At 44.6% G+C, this 17,092-nt stretch overlaps 1 pseudogene; it reads right to left on the reverse strand.

The window, feature by feature from the left end:
• Nucleotides 1-2,288: 2,288 nt before the first annotated feature.
• On the reverse strand, nt 2,289-5,932 carry LOC144828046 (gamma-glutamylcyclotransferase-like; annotated as a pseudogene).
• Between the last annotated feature and the right edge of the window lie 11,160 nt (nt 5,933-17,092).

Genomic DNA, 17,092 nt, shown 5'->3' on the forward strand with positions numbered 1-17,092 from the left:
TTTTTGAGTAGCCGTGCGCTATAAAAATGAACTAATAACATAACATAACATAACATTTGCGAATGGTTGATACATATCATTGCGAATTCTTAATTGCGATTTCCAGAATAGCGATTTTCGCTAACCGGTTTCAGCGCAAATTTGGAATTCGCTATGGAATTAGCAGTTTAACACTTTCGCAAAGTTTGGAACTCGCTAAATAGCGATTCCTTGTTTTGCGTGCATTTTAGCCTTCGTACATTGGGATTTGCGATTTTTCCGTCGCAATCGCTATTTTTACCGATTCGCAGCGTTCGCGACAGAAAATTTGCTTCATACATATGGCCCTTAATGAATAGAGGGCAGAAAATGTATGACATTTTATTCCATTATACAAGATCAGTATTTGCAATAGGAGGACCAAAGCAGACCAACACAGTGTGCTATGATTTAATTCTGCAACTGCATGCCTTCAAAATAAATACAAAATGTTTGCCCCTGGTAAGTTAGGGGAAGGGCTTACAGTGGCATACAGAATGTAAGTTGTCTGAAGCAGAACATAACTGTATTAAAGAATATAACAAAAGAGATATAATTATAGGTTGATGAATACAAAAGATATGAAATTTGAAATGAGGAAAGAGATTGTGATTAAACAATCACAAAAATACAACCTACTCTTAAAATTTTGAACAAAATGAAGGAAGCGTGTCTACTGCGAATTAAATGTAGTATGTATGATAGATCAGTTTTGACTGGGAATAGGTTCAATATACTAGGCAGTGTTGCTTTTACGTTTAGAGGTATTTATCATATTTGTAACAGAACTGCTTATTTTACTCATCCACAAACAGGAGCAGGTTCGGGTATATGCACATGTTGTGTTTGTTTATAAACAAAAAAAAGAGTGTCTAAAGAAATAGGTTTCTTTAGACACTCTTTTTTTGTTTATAAATGAATGACCGGGGATTAAGAGTGTCAAAAGACTCTCCCTACCTCTCTTCTTGTTGAACCATGTTGTGTTTGTGTCAATGCAGACTTGTTCCGATTTGAATGAGAATTTTTGTCAAAGAACCAAACTGGAATGTTACCGAGTCAGTTATTATGCGGTAACTTGTCTTTGATTTCCCAATTATTGAAAGACGTTCTTTAATATGCATTCCCAGTAGATGCGCTTTGTTGTATGTGATAACAAAATGCAAGAAGATGGCACATCTGTGACCTGCCTACGGTCTGCCCACCTCTGCATAATCCAACACTAGGCCCATATGTTCCTTGAGGGGCACCCTGGGAGAGCACAGGCATGCCCTGCTCCGCCCATTTCAGAATAAGGGATGCCCCTGCTCTGCACGAGCCACAGCCCTGGGCCTGTCCCACAGTCACATTTTACTCATTACCAATGTCTTCATTCAGTATGGGATTTCAGTAATGTTTACTGCCTACATTTTATCGTGAGCTCCAAAGGGGAAATAGCATTTTTATTCCCAACGACGCGAGATAAGTTTGGTACAAGCTCAGCCATATGAACTAGCAAAGGAAGCGTGTTTACTGCCTACATTTCAAGTAAATTAATAACTTTAGAAGTAGGCCCCAGACCGCCACGCCAAACAATCTCTTGCTGAGACACTTACTTGTTGTAACACATTTAGTCCACAGCTTGAAACATCTCTGGTAATGACAGACACAGCTCGACAGCCCCAGACTTCATTTTGGGTTTTATATACACTTCGTTTCAGCTCATTGATTTAAGCTGGGGCCAAAGGCAAAAAGTTGTGTTTTGAATTCTTGCTTGAAAGTGAGAGCTGGTGGCAAGTCGTGTCTGATTTCACTTGAAAACAAGGGTCAGTCTGAGGCACTTTTCCATGGAACTGAGCGCCAGGGAAACATTCAGCGAAACAACAGCGTGAAGGAGGTTGTCTTCGTACTCTGGTTTTGATGCCAGACCCCCTTCTACAACAACCCACCCACCGCCACCATGGTCCCCTGTGTACGGCTGAGCACGAGGACCTGGGGAGGCCCAGTAGAAGGAGGGGGAAGCCTGGCCATGATTTGTGTTCTTGTCCAGACAACCCTGAATGAGGTGCCTTAGTCGCGCCTGCACGTGTAGTTCAACATTCATTAAACAAGTATTATTGAAATCCTATATAGCGCACAGCTACCCACATAGGCTTTCCCAGCGCTCTAGCTACAGCCCAGGGTCTTACAGGACAACACCAAATCAGAACATCCAAGTCTTCAGCTGTTTTCAAAAGATAGACTTTGGTGATCTGAGTTTGTTTAGCGAAAGCCAAACCCCAGGCCGATACATTTCAGGAATTCATAGTTTGCTGTATATTCTTCATTGCAGCTTCAATCTCTTGCATTACTGGTATTGGTCCCTCGTAGTTGTTCTTTTCTATAGTTTCCGGCTCCTTCTGATATTCCGCAGACAATCGATTCTGCTTGGCACCCATAGAGACACCCTGCTTATACTATGGCGATGGAGACTGAAACAGTCATTTAGCTGACAGAATCGCCAGCTCAGGCCTTCACCTGCTCCGTAGTGGACTGTGATCTGGAACTGTATGTGAAAGGCGCTCGTAACACGTGTCCCTTGTCCAAGGAACCTAATTTGTTATATTCATTTACCAGACCACACTCCAAACGTAATCTCCTGGGCTTTGAAGAAAGGCAGCTGAGCCTCCGTGCCAATGCCCATGTTCTCATCCTCGCGGACTGCCGCAGGGCAGCTTAGAATCCTGTGCTGTCGACGGTGGCAGACGGGTTCCTCGGCAGGATGCTCCCCCTCAGCAGGTTACTGCCCTAGGCGAAGTGCCCAGGGCGCAGGCCAGCATCCGATGGGCTCGCAAAGGAACTGCTCACACCATGTCCGTGCCCCCAGGCCGGACGGTGCAGCGTGCTGTTGTGTCCTTCAGAATGGTTGGACCAACTCAGCTAATCGGCACTAGGCCTAACACGTGGCCCTAGGAATAAAGGAGTCAGACACGGGAAATAACTTGCTGGCTCTCCGTGCGCCCGTCTCAGAATAGCGTACGTGCGTGCGGAGCCTTTCTTTATTATAGGCGGTCACATGACTTCAACATTACACGCCCCTTGCGCCAGGGGCGGAACATGGGGCCCAGAACATAACATTCCTCCTAAAACAAGAAAAACTCAAAACCAAATTCAAACAGCTGCAACCCAGCAGTCTCGATGGATAGTCTATTGTACTAATTTTCATAGACTTCGAATTCACTTTCAAAAACCACTAACGACAAGCGTGACACATTACTGGACATTGTATTCAACACTGATACATAGAACAGTCTTACGTGAGGTAATCGCGTAGTCGACAGGAAGGCGTCGGGTTACGTCTCAGCCTTTGATCCACGCCCCTCTGGCTTGAACAGTCGGTCTCTGGGGCGGAGCTGGTCTCAGGCGCCTCCATGTCGGGCTCCTCCGGATTTGACACCCCCTCCTGGGCCTCCGCGCTGCCTTCTGTCTCCTTGATCACCGCCCTCGGAGTGTTACTCTGGGTGACCTCGAGACTAGGCGTCGGCTCCCTTCCTGGCAAGTCCTGTGCAGTTTCGGTTTCTGTTGTCAGAGTTGGTGAATCCGATGTTCTCAAACCCCCATGAAAATGTTTAAAGTGCGACACATTCCTGGTTACAGTCTCTCTTCCTCGGACCACAGTGATGCGGGTTCCTTTCACACCAACCACTCGCCAGGGTCTTCTTTCATAGTTCAAACGGAATTTTCCACTGGTCACTCTGTTACGGAGAAGTACCACATCTCCTCTGCTGAATTGTGTCACCATGGCTCTTCTCTTTTGACTAATTTTAGCAAAAGCAGTCTGTCTTTTGCGGGCAATTGTTTCTTCATTCGCGGGTGCTGGGGCCCATTGGGGATGGTGAGGAATGGAATCCGGTATGATCCGTCCCATCAAAAGATGCGCCGGAGCCATCCCTGTGGTTGAATGTGGGGTTTGTCGGTAGCTGCGGAGAAAAGTGAAAATGGCCATTTCCACGGACTGCCCTTTGTCATGAGCAATGCGAATCACTTTATTGAGAGTCCTCATGAAACGTTCCGCTTCCCCATTAGCTTGTGGCCATCGGGGAGTGATGCGTCGATGCCGAATGCCCAGAGATGATAGATAGGTGGCCAATTCCTGTCCTTGAAATGGGGGTCCATTGTCTGTGCGGATTTCACACATAGCCCCATGTGTGGCAATGATCTTCTCTACTTTCGGGATTACACACTCGGCACTGGTGCTGGCTATTATTTCTACTTCCGGATACTTGGAATGGTCATCAATCATGACCAGCGTGTACTTTCCATCCGGAAGACTGCCAAAGTCCATGCTGACCTTCTCCCATGGCTGTTGGGGACGAGGTTCCACGACAATCGGGGCTTCACGAGGGGCTTCCCCAGTCACCTGACACGCAGCACATGTCTTTACTACCTGCTCCACCATGTCATCCATCAGGGGAAACCACACCTTTGTCCGTAGGCGTGCCTTGGTTTTGACAATCCCTTGGTGACCTACATGCGCTAACTGTATTACTTGATCAGTGAGGGCTGAAGGTATTACCAAGCGATGCCCCCGCAGCAGGCATCCGGCCTCATCCTCATTGAGATCCTCCCGGACATGATACAGGCTTTCCATTATTTTCTGGGCTTCGGACGTGAGCACCTTCCACCCCTCCTTGGCCCGATTCCAGTTAGTCGTGTGAACAAGTTCTTTGGCCCTCTGAAGGCAGGCGTCCTGTGCTGTGGCACTCACAATGTCACTGAGAGAGATGGGACGAGGGCAAGATCGCGCCACCACCCACCTGACATAGGCCTCCGTTTCTTCAGCTTCTTCCATCTCCTCGGCCGTGGCTGGTCTAGGATGACGTGACAGATAGTCTGCCGGGTTCTTAGCTCCGGGCTGATACTCGATTGTGCAATTGTACTCCTGCAGTTGAAGCAGCCACTTCTCTATGCGAGGCGGGGGTTTAGATGAGGTTCCCGCAAACACAGACAGCAAGGGCTTGTGATCAGTCACCACAGTGAATGGTTTGCCATAGATGTAGAGGTGAAAGTGTCGGCACCCCCAATGAATGGCAATTGCTTCTTTCTCAATCTGCGAGTACCTTTGTTCCGTGTCCGTGAGAGATCTACTCGCAAAAGCAACAGGCGTCCAGTCGATGTCGTCTCTCTTCCTTTGCATGAGAACCGCTCCCAGTCCAGCAGGCCCCGCATCCACAGCAATGAGCGTGAAGTTGCGTGGGTCAAAGAAGGCGAGAGTGGTGTTGTTAGACAGAGACTCTTTGATGTCTCGGAAAGCTTTTTCTTGCTCAGGTCCCCAGTGCCAGGGAGTGGAGTCTTTGGTGAGGTCCCGCAAGGGGAGCGTGAGATTAGCCAAGTCTCTGATGAACCGGCCACAATAGTTGACCATGCCCAGGAAGCTCCGGACTTCAGTGACGGTCTGCGGGGGTGGCGCATCTTTGATGTCTTTTACTTTATCCGGATCCGGGTTGACACCCTCAGCCGAGAAGACGTATCCGAAAAACCCTATCCGGTCCCGCAGGAATTCACACTTTTCTCGGTGGAGCGTCAGTCCTGCGTCTTTGAGTCTTCGAAATACTTGGGCCAGCCTTTGATTGTGCTCCGGGATGGTGCGGGCATGTATCATTATGTCATCACTGACATTGATCACTCCCGGTATACCAGCGATCAGCTCCTGGATGACATTCTGGAATACCTCCGCGGCGCTGGAAATTCCGAAACTGAGGCGAGTGTATCGCCGAAGACCGATGTGGGTGGAGAAGGTAGTGATGTTGCGTGACTCCATGTCCAACACCAACTGGTGATACCCTGATCGCAAGTCCGGCTTGGAGAACCACCGGGCACCTGCCATCTCTCCGATGAGGTCGTCTATAGTGGGCGTGATATGGCGCTCCCGTCTTATGGCAGCATTCGGGAGGCGCATGTCCACGCAGATCCGGACCGCTCCGGGTTGCTTTGGTTTCCGGGTGACCACGATGGGCGAGACCCATGGGGTGGGTCCCGAAACCTTTTCGATTATGCCCGCCGCTTCCAGTTTGTGGAGTTCCTCTTCCACCAACGGCCGTAGATGGAACGCAATGCGGCGGTGTCGCAGAGCCACCGGCTGTACCGTTGGATCTATGTGCAGATGAATTTCTCGGCCTTTGAACTTGCCAATGCCCTCAAAGAGATCCGGGTATTCCATAAGGAGATGTTGAACGGATTCCTCATGGACCCCAAAGGCAAATGTCACCACACCCAGGTCTTCAGCCGCTCTGCAACTCAGCAGCATACCTTGGCCTTCTTCTGACACGAAGATGTTGGTTTTGATGGTCTTGTTCCCATGGCGGATCACCGCTTTGAATTTCCCTCGAATCTCGAGAGGGGTGTCTTGCCCATATGCGAAGACAGTGATGGGGGTGGGACGCAGCGCCGGAGGCGTGGTCATGGTCCTGTAGAGGGAAACACTCATGAGGTTTATGGACGCGCCCGTATCCACCACTGCTATTAGATCTTGGTCCGCTACCTGTATGGCGCATTGAGGCAGTGGCCTGGTACGGCGGGCAGCGGTACCGATCATGTGTACCTTGTGTACCGACCGTTCCTCCTCCTCATCGTCATCCATATCACTGTGACTCTGTTCCCCCTCCATTATGGCCTGCACAGCGGGGCGTGGTTTACGGAATTTCTTCGACCGGCACACCTTCTCACAATGATTCTGCCTGCCACATCCCGAACACCGCTTGCCCCGTGCTGGGCATTCTGCCATCTGGTGTCGCGGACCTCCACAATAACCACATGACTGTCCCGACGCTCCACCCTGAGTGGGCGGTCTCTTGGGCCACTTAGTGGGCGTGTGCGTCTGTATTTTGTTAACCGGTTCCACTTTAACCGATGCCTGCAAAGCAGCTTCCATGTGCGCAGCCCTAGCCTTGGAGAGTTCTTTCGTGCGGCCAAGAGTTAGGATGTCCATTAGCGGCTTGCCAGACTCCTCTAGAATCCGTTCCCTCAGTTTGGCCGATGCACATCCCTGTATAATTTGTCCTCGAATTTCCTCGGTGGTATCTTGAAACCCACACGTGAGCGCCAACCTTTTGAGCCTGGTGTGATACGTGTCCAGCGACTCCTCGGGCAACTGGCGCGCTTGTCTGAACACAAATCGTTCATAATCTTGATTGGCCATGGGCTCAAAATGGGCATTGAGGGCATTAATCAGCGTGTGATGAGTTCTGGGGTCGCCTCCGGGAGGGTCCGAGCAATGGAATGGATGTCCTTGCCGCCGAGATGTAACACCATGGCCTGTTTCTGTTCCTTGTGCGTCTTCGTAGCTTCGAAGAATACTAGGAGTCTATCCACCCACTCCTTCCATTTGGGAGCGAGCGCTGATGGCGCACCCTCCACCACAAAGGTTCAATGGGCGGAATCGTCGCCATCCTCCCAGTCGCGCCGGATCAGGCACTGCGCACGACCACCTGATGCGTGGGCTGAAACGGGGCACCGCCCTGAGCACCGTGCAGATGTGAGCTGTGCGGCAGTAGGGTCGGAGTCACCTACTCGATGTCCATGCACCAGGCCGCTCCTCCCGGCGGTCTGCGCGGGGATGGGGTACGCCGCACGGCACAAGCACCACGAGCCAAGGAACAGGCTCGCGGCCGCCACACGGGGCAGGAAGCACGTACCCTCACCCAGCGAGGATTCAGCAGCCACCCTCGTCGCCAATTGTTGTGTCCTTCAGAATGGTTGGACCAACTCAGCTAATCGGCACTAGGCCTAACACGTGGCCCTAGGAATAAAGGAGTCAGACACGGGAAATAACTTGCTGGCTCTCCGTGCGCCCGTCTCAGAATAGCGTACGTGCGTGCGGAGCCTTTCTTTATTATAGGCGGTCACATGACTTCAACATTACACGCCCCTTGCGCCAGGGGCGGAACATGGGGCCCAGAACATAACACGTGCCACCCCCTGAGGAGTAACAGAGGAAGCGAGGCAGGTGCGCGCGCGCGCACAGCTGGGTTCCATCCGCCCTGGGATTTAAGGGTTGACCCACGGAATAAAGTTCACCCTAGCAGTTTAAACGATTAAGAGATCGCTTTATTGAATTGTAGGTGTCCACCTGCCTGGGAAGAGTTTTTTTTAACATTATTAGACACTTCGTCAACTGTAGAAATATATCTATATATATCTATATCTATATCTATCTATATCTATATCTATCTATATCTATATATATCTATATCTATATATATCTATATCTATATCTATATATATATATCTATATATATCTATATATATCTATATATATCTATCTATATATATATATATCTATCTATATATCTTAAAACCTATCCAGTTTCAGCCAGGTAATGAAACTAGTTCATTCCTGACGTCACAACTGTACTGTTACTGCAATCATGACACAAACGCAGTACTTCTGTCACACAAACTTAATGTCAAGACATCACAGTATCCTCCATTTAACTGCTCATTCTAAAAAATGCCACTTAATTTGGGATTATTAACTATTTATATTTGGTGGATTTATGTATACGTATTTATTTATATTGAAGAAAAAGGAGGGCTCATCAAAATTCTGCCTAAAACAAAACAAATCAAGAAAAATGGAAATTGAAGCTAGATTCACATGAAAAACAGTCATTCTTCATATCTTCTAATCACCCTGCGGACATGAACTATTGACCATGGGAAGTGCAGTGACAAATGTGACCAAAAATATAAATTTGGCTTGTCTTCCCTGTTTGCCTTCATTTTTTCTTATGTTCTAGAAGCCCACTATCCAGCGCCCAGGAGAAAACACACACCCTCAACTCTTGAAAAGTAAACGAAAAAGAATATGCTTTTCGGGGAAAAAACAGCCGCAGAAACTTCTACAAACTCTTTTGATTTCTGATATGAAAAAGGAGAAAATGTTTCTACTTTGCAATATCATGTTTTGTCAATCTAACTTGGAGGTATGTGAAATCAAACGATACTCTGTCCTTCGGTTTCCATTTTTTGTGATGTCAAGAACTCCTATATAATTTGTAATAAACTCGTGTTGTAGGTTTAAGACTTACAGGCACATGTGAAGTTATTTGGGGTACAGCCATGACTAAATAACTTAGGGCCCAGTCTTTCATAGTCAACGTCTATTTTGGTTGTTAACTTGAGTGTCTCCTGAGTTCATGAATCTGTTACCAACACATAACTCAATCATCATGTCAGTCAAGTAGGATGTGAGCTCACATCCTCTCCAGTGCCAATGACTAGGATGTGAAGTCAGAAATTCACAACATGAAAGTTTAGCTAGACATTAAAAGTATGCTAGGAATTTCCTATTATTGCAGAGCAAAGCATTTCAATATTACATGAATATGTGAAAGGAGAAATGTATCCCTGGTTTGATGCTGGATTACTGGAGAGCTAGCATATTCTTCACAGTCTCACACAATCTATCAAAATCAAAACAAGCATTGCTAAAGACAATAGGTCCAGGTTGAATGTGTTAACACAGGCATGCATAAATTCTATCTGCATCCATTTGCATATCAAAGCCAGACCTATTGCTATGGATGGAGATGATGGCAAAAGCAGTAAGAACCTAAGTGAGAGAAAGACTCCTCTAGGCTGCTAGAAGTCCTTTAGACACTGAGATGACAAAACCTTTAAGAACATAAGTGAAAAATAAATTTAAATAACAATCCCTTACATGTGTCATCGCAGATATCCACATTGTGGCACAGAACATTTTATACTGAAGTTTCGTTTTTCTGTAAAAGCCTTGCTATAGCTTTTCTGATTATCTTGATAAATCAATACATAAAAAAAGTATTTCCCATTGTGGTAACACTGGCGCCTTATAACACATTGAAACACGTTTACCATGAGCAAGTCGAAATAGAGCAGCAACTTCTAAGTAGAGATTCCAGCAAAAAGATGGACAGAAGACAACACAGTATTACAGGCAACCATAGGTAAAGCAGGTTGGCTTTCTCCTTTAGGTGGAGATGGCCTAACCACAAGACTTCCACTCAAGTCTTGTACGAAAGCGACAACATTTGTGATATTGCAAGTCTTTAAGATAGCCATCTTGAGGTCACTCCACCCTGGTGTAAATATACCAAAAACACTATTTGGTGGCTATGTTAGAGTCAGTCTCACACACAACACCCTGCTCCATACATCTAGGTGCACAGCAAGTGGTGATATATGTGACAGCACAGATCGCAAATCAGCTTCATTAGAGGTACACAATCCCTCAATTGTGGACGTACAGAAAAAGAAGACCGTGCATCCCTAAAATGTTGCATAATAGAAAGTGCCCATGAAAAATTAGCATAGACGCTTTCTTGAAAATCTGCCCCTTCCTACTGAAAACTACAGAAGCAGCATATTAAAATAATGCTTAACTGAAGCACTGTATGGGGTATACATGAATGTAAATGTACCACAGTATTGGTCAAGCCATACAGTTCCATAAAATCGTGTCTTCCATTTTTAATGTATCTTTGTTTCTCACTCTGAAATAAATTTTTCTGAAAAAAAACAGTCAACTAATTGTGTCTACCATCATTTACACGAAGTGGAGACGAATCAAAGTGGAGACGAATCAAAGTGGAGACGAATCAAAGTGGAGACGAATCAAAGTGGAGACAGTGACTGATCGCCCTGGAACACCCAAATAGTTCCCACACTCCTATAAACATCCTCTGGTTCAGGTGTGACTATTTTTCACAGTTCTGTTTTAATTTCTTGTATTATGCTGAAAGTGTGTTAAGTTTTATTTTTATTTACATCAAATTCAGATGTATGCAAGGAGATTCGTGCTTGATATGTTTATGAATTGTGGGAGTTTGTACGTATGGTAAAATAACTTTTTTCTATCAACGATACGGCAGGTGACAACTTTGTTTCAGATACTTATAGGGTAGAGCTTTTGGGAAGAAACCTAGCAAATTATGTTAGGTTAAGTCACCAGTCTAAATACAAAGACTAAGAGAAAGACAATTTAATCAGCAATTGAAGGGGAGTTTATCAGGTGAGGGATGCAAGTCTGGTAAAATAAAACATATTACTGAACATATTATCTTTGTTAAGAGGGGGTGAAGTTTGAGTGTTCAATGAAAGCATTCAAATAACAAATATTTTAAAAGTAGATCTATCAGATCGGTATGGAGCTAGATTGGCCTAGTGGACTAGGCAGACTCAAGCAAGAAGTGGTAGAATATTATAAGGAGAAGAAATTCCAGACAGTTTCTTGTGAAAGCATTAGTTTTTTCCTAGTTCCCTTCCAACAATAGGTTCTCCGGATACCACTGCAATATTGTTACCATGAAGGATTTATTTGTAGATGGTGGACAAATAAGCTTTTTATTTGTGTTGAGGTCTCAAGAAGTGAGGATCAGAGAAGTTATGATCAGAGATGCGATGAAGGGTTTTAACTGACTAGAAAGCAGCTGAGTTTAACAAGCTGGGTCCCATGTTCTATAATTAGTGTAAATGTTATTTCCATAGGTCTTTTGGATTTTTAGCCCCCCGCCCCTGCAAGAACAAGAGATCTGCATATATCACCAATTCTGAAGCCTGATAAAGATCTAGGGAGGGCTAGGAGCTACAGACCTACATCATCTCCAAACAATGATCACAAACAGAAATCAGAGTTGAGATGTAGAGATTTGGTGAATGAAAAAAACCTTAGCCGGATTGGTCCAACCATGAGCTTTACAAGAAATAGTTTTACAAGAAATAGGTTGCTTCTGCATCCTGGGCTACATAAACGTATCACTGATTTTGAAAGCGGAGAAGAGTCCACAGAGGCCTAGGATGTCTCAACATATACATCATTTAAACAGTAAGACAATGATATGTGTCAAATCGTAGGTGATATATTTCTAAAACTGAGATATCCTCAGGGAACATCAGAGGAATCTGTCACTGTAATAATGTTGTTAGATCTCACAAGAACTGGTGTGGGCATAGGGGATTTTAACATACAATGATGAAGATATTCAACAATGTCAAATGGGAGATTTGAGTAAGACACTGGGGAAACTTTGATTTGGTTCTGGCAGGACCGAATGCATTGAAGACGAAAAACGGAACAATAAACATGAGTTGTTGTGAAGTGGTACAAAATATATCAAGGCATGATTGACCTTTAATGCATACTTTTGACTTTAAATTCAGTTTTTTGCAAAAAGATTAGCACAGAGATCAACATCTTACTCTGTGTTGAAATGTCTTTAAAAATATTGTTCCACATGAAAACATAAAAAAAAGTATTCCTGCCTCCTTAGAGATAATGGGTTCAATTAGGATTGTGGCAGGCTATTCACTTCCCACCTTGATGAAGTAAGGAGTTGCGGGCGGTGTTCCGCAGGGCGGAACCATGAGTAAAGGCTGCTCGCTCTTGTGACGACGATGGCCCCACCATTTTAGATCGAATCATCGCATTACCACACAGGGTATTTTTTGACCACCGACCTTTACTATCAGGTATTTCACTGGGTAGTATTACATCCTTAACCGCATGCGTGCGGGCGGAATTCAGCTGGCACGCTGAGAATTTGTAAATCCCTTTATTCATGACGAGCTGGGCTCGTCATGAGCGTGCGAGGAGGCTACCTCATGACGAGCCCAGCTCGTCATGAGCGTCGAAGGGGTTAAGCGAAGGGCCAAAAGACAGCCTAAACATTAAACGGTACTGATAGTTTCAGGGCACTACCTAGAGGTTGATTTACAACGTAGAGAGCCTCACTGACTCACGATGTAGCACTTGTTTAGGCGATCAATCTTAGACAACACCTACGACTGGATCATATCCATCATCACAACATTACATGCTACTGTTTAATCCATGTTTTTATACTCCACTAGAGTTTGACTACAGGGGGTCTCTCCCATTTACTCGCCAGTTTTAGCACTACATTGGTGAAACTCAGTGAGTTGTTTTTCTTGCTGCACAGGTTGAGTGTGCATAGAACCCTTTGTCCAGCGTAGTAGGATCACCTGTGATTGTTTTAAGGAAAACTGCCCTATTACTGCATGATATGTTCTAGCATGGATGCATAGAGAGTTCTCTAGACCTATTGGGTCAACTTAGGTGGAACATATGTGCCTTCAATGATGAGAGCGATGAAAGGGTACTTAGAGTGTCTGCGTTTGCACACTTGTCAGCCTACCATAGCATGAGTAATCTACTTATTACCCTTGTGCTTTCCCCTACAGGATATCGAGTGTGTGTTACTTAGGGGTACACTCTCCTTGGAAAAGACTGAATCCTAGGATATAGAATCGTGGTACAGAGGGTAATCATGTGTTGGGATCCGAAAGGGCCCTGGGAATACTGGTGTGACCCAACACTGTGGGCACTCACAAAACGGCAGAAACATGTCGACACTTTGGCAGTAAGGAGGGGTGAAGGAATTCTTAAAACTTCTCCGATCACCACCATCCTTCACGTTTTTAAGCCTAGCCAGTGGGTCGAGGAATAAATTGTTGAGCAGAGACACCACCGAGTAAGATTCTAAGATTAGAGAAAATCATTTTAAAATGCATCAAGCACGTTCCATATAGGAAAGAATTCCCTATTCTAGGGAATGGGGCAAAATGGTGTTAGATTCCAAGTTATAGAGGAGGAGTGATATAGAGCATAAAGCTCAAAATTCAATCAATCAGTAACAGCCGAACTTCCCATAAAAAGAAATAGACCAGACTCAGTAGAGTCTCAGAAGTAAAGCCAAATAATCATGCAGTAGCAGTAATGACTGCAATTAACAATCAGGTCAGCAAAGGAACAGCAAATCAGCATTCAGCACAAAGCCATTAGCATTCCGCTTCAGTGTGGACAAGTGGTATGGGTAAGAACATAGAGTTAAAAAGGTGTGTGGAAGAAGCGTGTGTGGAAACATTAACACACTTTGAGAACAGATTCTTCTTATCCTTTCCCGCATTCACAAACAGAGTTTACTAAGATTAATTATGAAGTATGAAACATTTATTAAACTATGTCTACATATGAGACCTTTCAATTCCTAGACCTCCTTTACCATGGGTATGAGCACTTTCTTAACCTTCTCATGAAACAGCTGTGCAAAGAGCTAAACAATAGGCTATGTGAATTAGAATCATCAGCTGCAAAGATTATTCAGTGCCACATCTCTTTACTATAAAATGAAGAAAAATTAAAAGATCAACATTTTCTATTCATGCATTGTATTTAGTGTGTGAAATAACATGAAGTTATTCTATTAAATGTAAAAGTGCTTCTAGAAAAACATTTCAAAACGTTATTATTCAGAAGAATTATTGTTATATGATGTGAAACTTCCATTAAAAGACATGTCAGGGTTCATTCAACTTTTAAGCATTTTGCACACATATCAGTACATTTAACTTTGCTGCTGGAAAAACGAAGCTTGATTTAAACATTTTGAGGTCTATTAATAATAATTATAGTTACATACTGCATTTTTGCACATTTTAATGTGTCAGTTCAATAGCAATTGCACGTTAACATTGCACGTCTCTTTAATTATATTATTTAGCTTTTTAATACAATTTCTCTCAGAACCAATTAATTTATGTTATAGCATATTTTATAAAAAAGTGTCTAGGACAGGTTCAAGAGGTGACATAGAATGTGGAAAAACATCTATCCAACAGCTCCGGTGGGCGGTACTCTGCAGACAAGGTTGACTATACATTTCAATATTAGTTACATCAAGTAGAGGCCTCAAGTGGTTTAATCAGAGCAGTAGCCATATGACCCCACCAACTTCTCCTCATCCTTTCCGTGAGTCTCCTTAGCACCTAACCACATGGGATAAGCAGATCACCATTTATCAATAATAGGGCCTAATCTCTGTAGCCAGTGTTCAATATGTATTTCTTTGTGAGTAACAGGGTGTAACAAACATATAATGTTACCATCTTTAGGTCTTGAATCTAAGCCAACTATACATTGGTTTAAGGTGAAATGTATTACATTTCCCAAAGCTACCTTGATTCTGGTCACCACTTGCTCCTAGTAAGTCACTAACACAGGGCTAACCTATAACGTGCATAAGGTTAGCCTTACACACCTTATACCTACGGCAGCCCAATCATCAGTGTGAGTATGGTAGATGTTGTGTATGAGAGTAGTGGTGAAGTAGTCTCCATATAAATACTCGATCTGTGTGAGCATTAATCAAGCATTACTCATCACCTCTTTAATGTAGACAAGGATCCTATCGCTTTCTCTATCTGTTAATTGGATCCCACAGTCCTTTTCTCATTTGGACTTCACGCCAAGCTCCGTGTAGCTCAGTAACAGCATAGTGCACAAAAGAGTGTAAACTCTTGATTCTCACAGTGTCAGTAATATAAATTCTGACAACATAGCGGAGGTAAGCAATCTACGTGGGAATCTCTCCCAAGTTATTTGAGACTGCATGATTACCTAGCGTATTGCAAGAATTGTCCCGATCCCACTCCAAACTGTCCTGTAGCCTTATCAAATGTAGCAAAATGATCATTATACAGGAGGCCCTTGTAAGTCCTTCATCTATGCATCTGGTATCCACTGCTTCTCATCTAAGCTTGCTGAAGCTCAGCAGCCTACAAATATGCCATCTGTAAAGGAAATCAGTAGAGGAGGCAAGCACAGAAGGGTGTTTCACGCCTAAAGAAGCACAGTTCTGGTCACCTCCCATCCAGTTACCCCGTATTTTTATGTCTTGCCTAAAATCCACAAGACACAAAGACCGCCCCCAGGGCGCCCCATTATATCGGGGATCGGATCCTTACTTGAACCTCTGTCTACGTTTGCAGACTTTTTCTTGAGGCCCCTTGTCAGGTTTATGCCAACATATCTTCAGGACACCAAGGATGTCCTGAGGTTACTCCCGGAGGTTGAGTTCAACATTGAGACTGACTTTTTGGTCAGTTTTGATGTTGAATCGCTTTACACATGCGTTCCCCAGGAAGAAACCCTACAAGCTATCAGGGGCCTTCTTGAAGCCAGTGACCTTGACAGCATCACACCCGTGAGTTTCATAATGGAGTGTGCTAGGTTAGCAATGACCGAAAACTTTTTTTAAATTTGAGGACTCCATTTTTCTTCAGATCTCGGGGACATCAATGGGTAGTGTCCTTGCACCCAGTTTGGCAAACCTGTATGTTCATCTTTTTGAGACAGATTGTGTTCTTGACCACAGCAACCCAATTTTCCATCAAGTGTTGCTGTGGAAAAGAGTGGCGCTTATGCTTTGATATCCCGTGCATCACTCCTTTGTTTTCACCTCAAGTTCATGCATAAGGGCAGGGACAAAAATAAGACAAAAGCACAACTTTGCCCTTATACAGTGCATCTATACTGCCCATGAAGTACACACAACAGGCACTCTCCTTCATCCTTGGCACTCCCATGGATATCAGCTGTGCACTAAAGCGCTTCAGCACACAATTAGGACTTCGAGCTGCTACATAGAATCGAATAGAAGTGTGCCCATTTGTATATTTCAATGCTCTTTTTTGGGCGGACAATGTCTGCGAGGGTGATCGAAAATAGTTATTACTAAAAATATGGCAGGGATAATTTTAGCGTGAGGGTTAACCTAGGGGTCATGTCTAGGGGATGTTGCTTTGTCTGCAGGAAAGCCAGCGTTGGGTATCCTATCCTGCAGGATGTGCTGCAGTGACTTTCTTCCTCGTCACCAGCAGGCATAAGGTGCAGCTGCTGGGTGGGTTTGGGGGGCCTATGGAGGTTCCTTGTTTTGCAGTCATGTGCCAAATGTGCTGAAATCCCACAACCATTTGCACAGATGTCAGTTTGATACTGAGCATGCACCAATAGGTTATTTTTATACCTTTTTATGTGGCTCTTACATGCTGCCGTTTCAAAGCATGGCAAATAACTCTTGTCTCTATAAACCAATTAGATACATTATCGACTCCGCAGAATATAAGGCTGGCTTGTCCTTGGTACGATTCGAACATCAGGCCTTTCAAAGATGTCAGTAGCTGCCCCTCTTTCTCAGTCATTCTCTGGAATCATGGTGCAGTCGTTCCAAAGGCCCCTCACACTGTGCCTTTATGGATGTCTGTGTGAGAATAAGGCGCTTTG

The sequence above is a fragment of the Lissotriton helveticus genome, chromosome 4_1 (assembly GCF_964261635.1).
Source record: "Lissotriton helveticus chromosome 4_1, aLisHel1.1, whole genome shotgun sequence".
Classification (NCBI taxonomy): domain Eukaryota; kingdom Metazoa; phylum Chordata; class Amphibia; order Caudata; family Salamandridae; genus Lissotriton; species Lissotriton helveticus.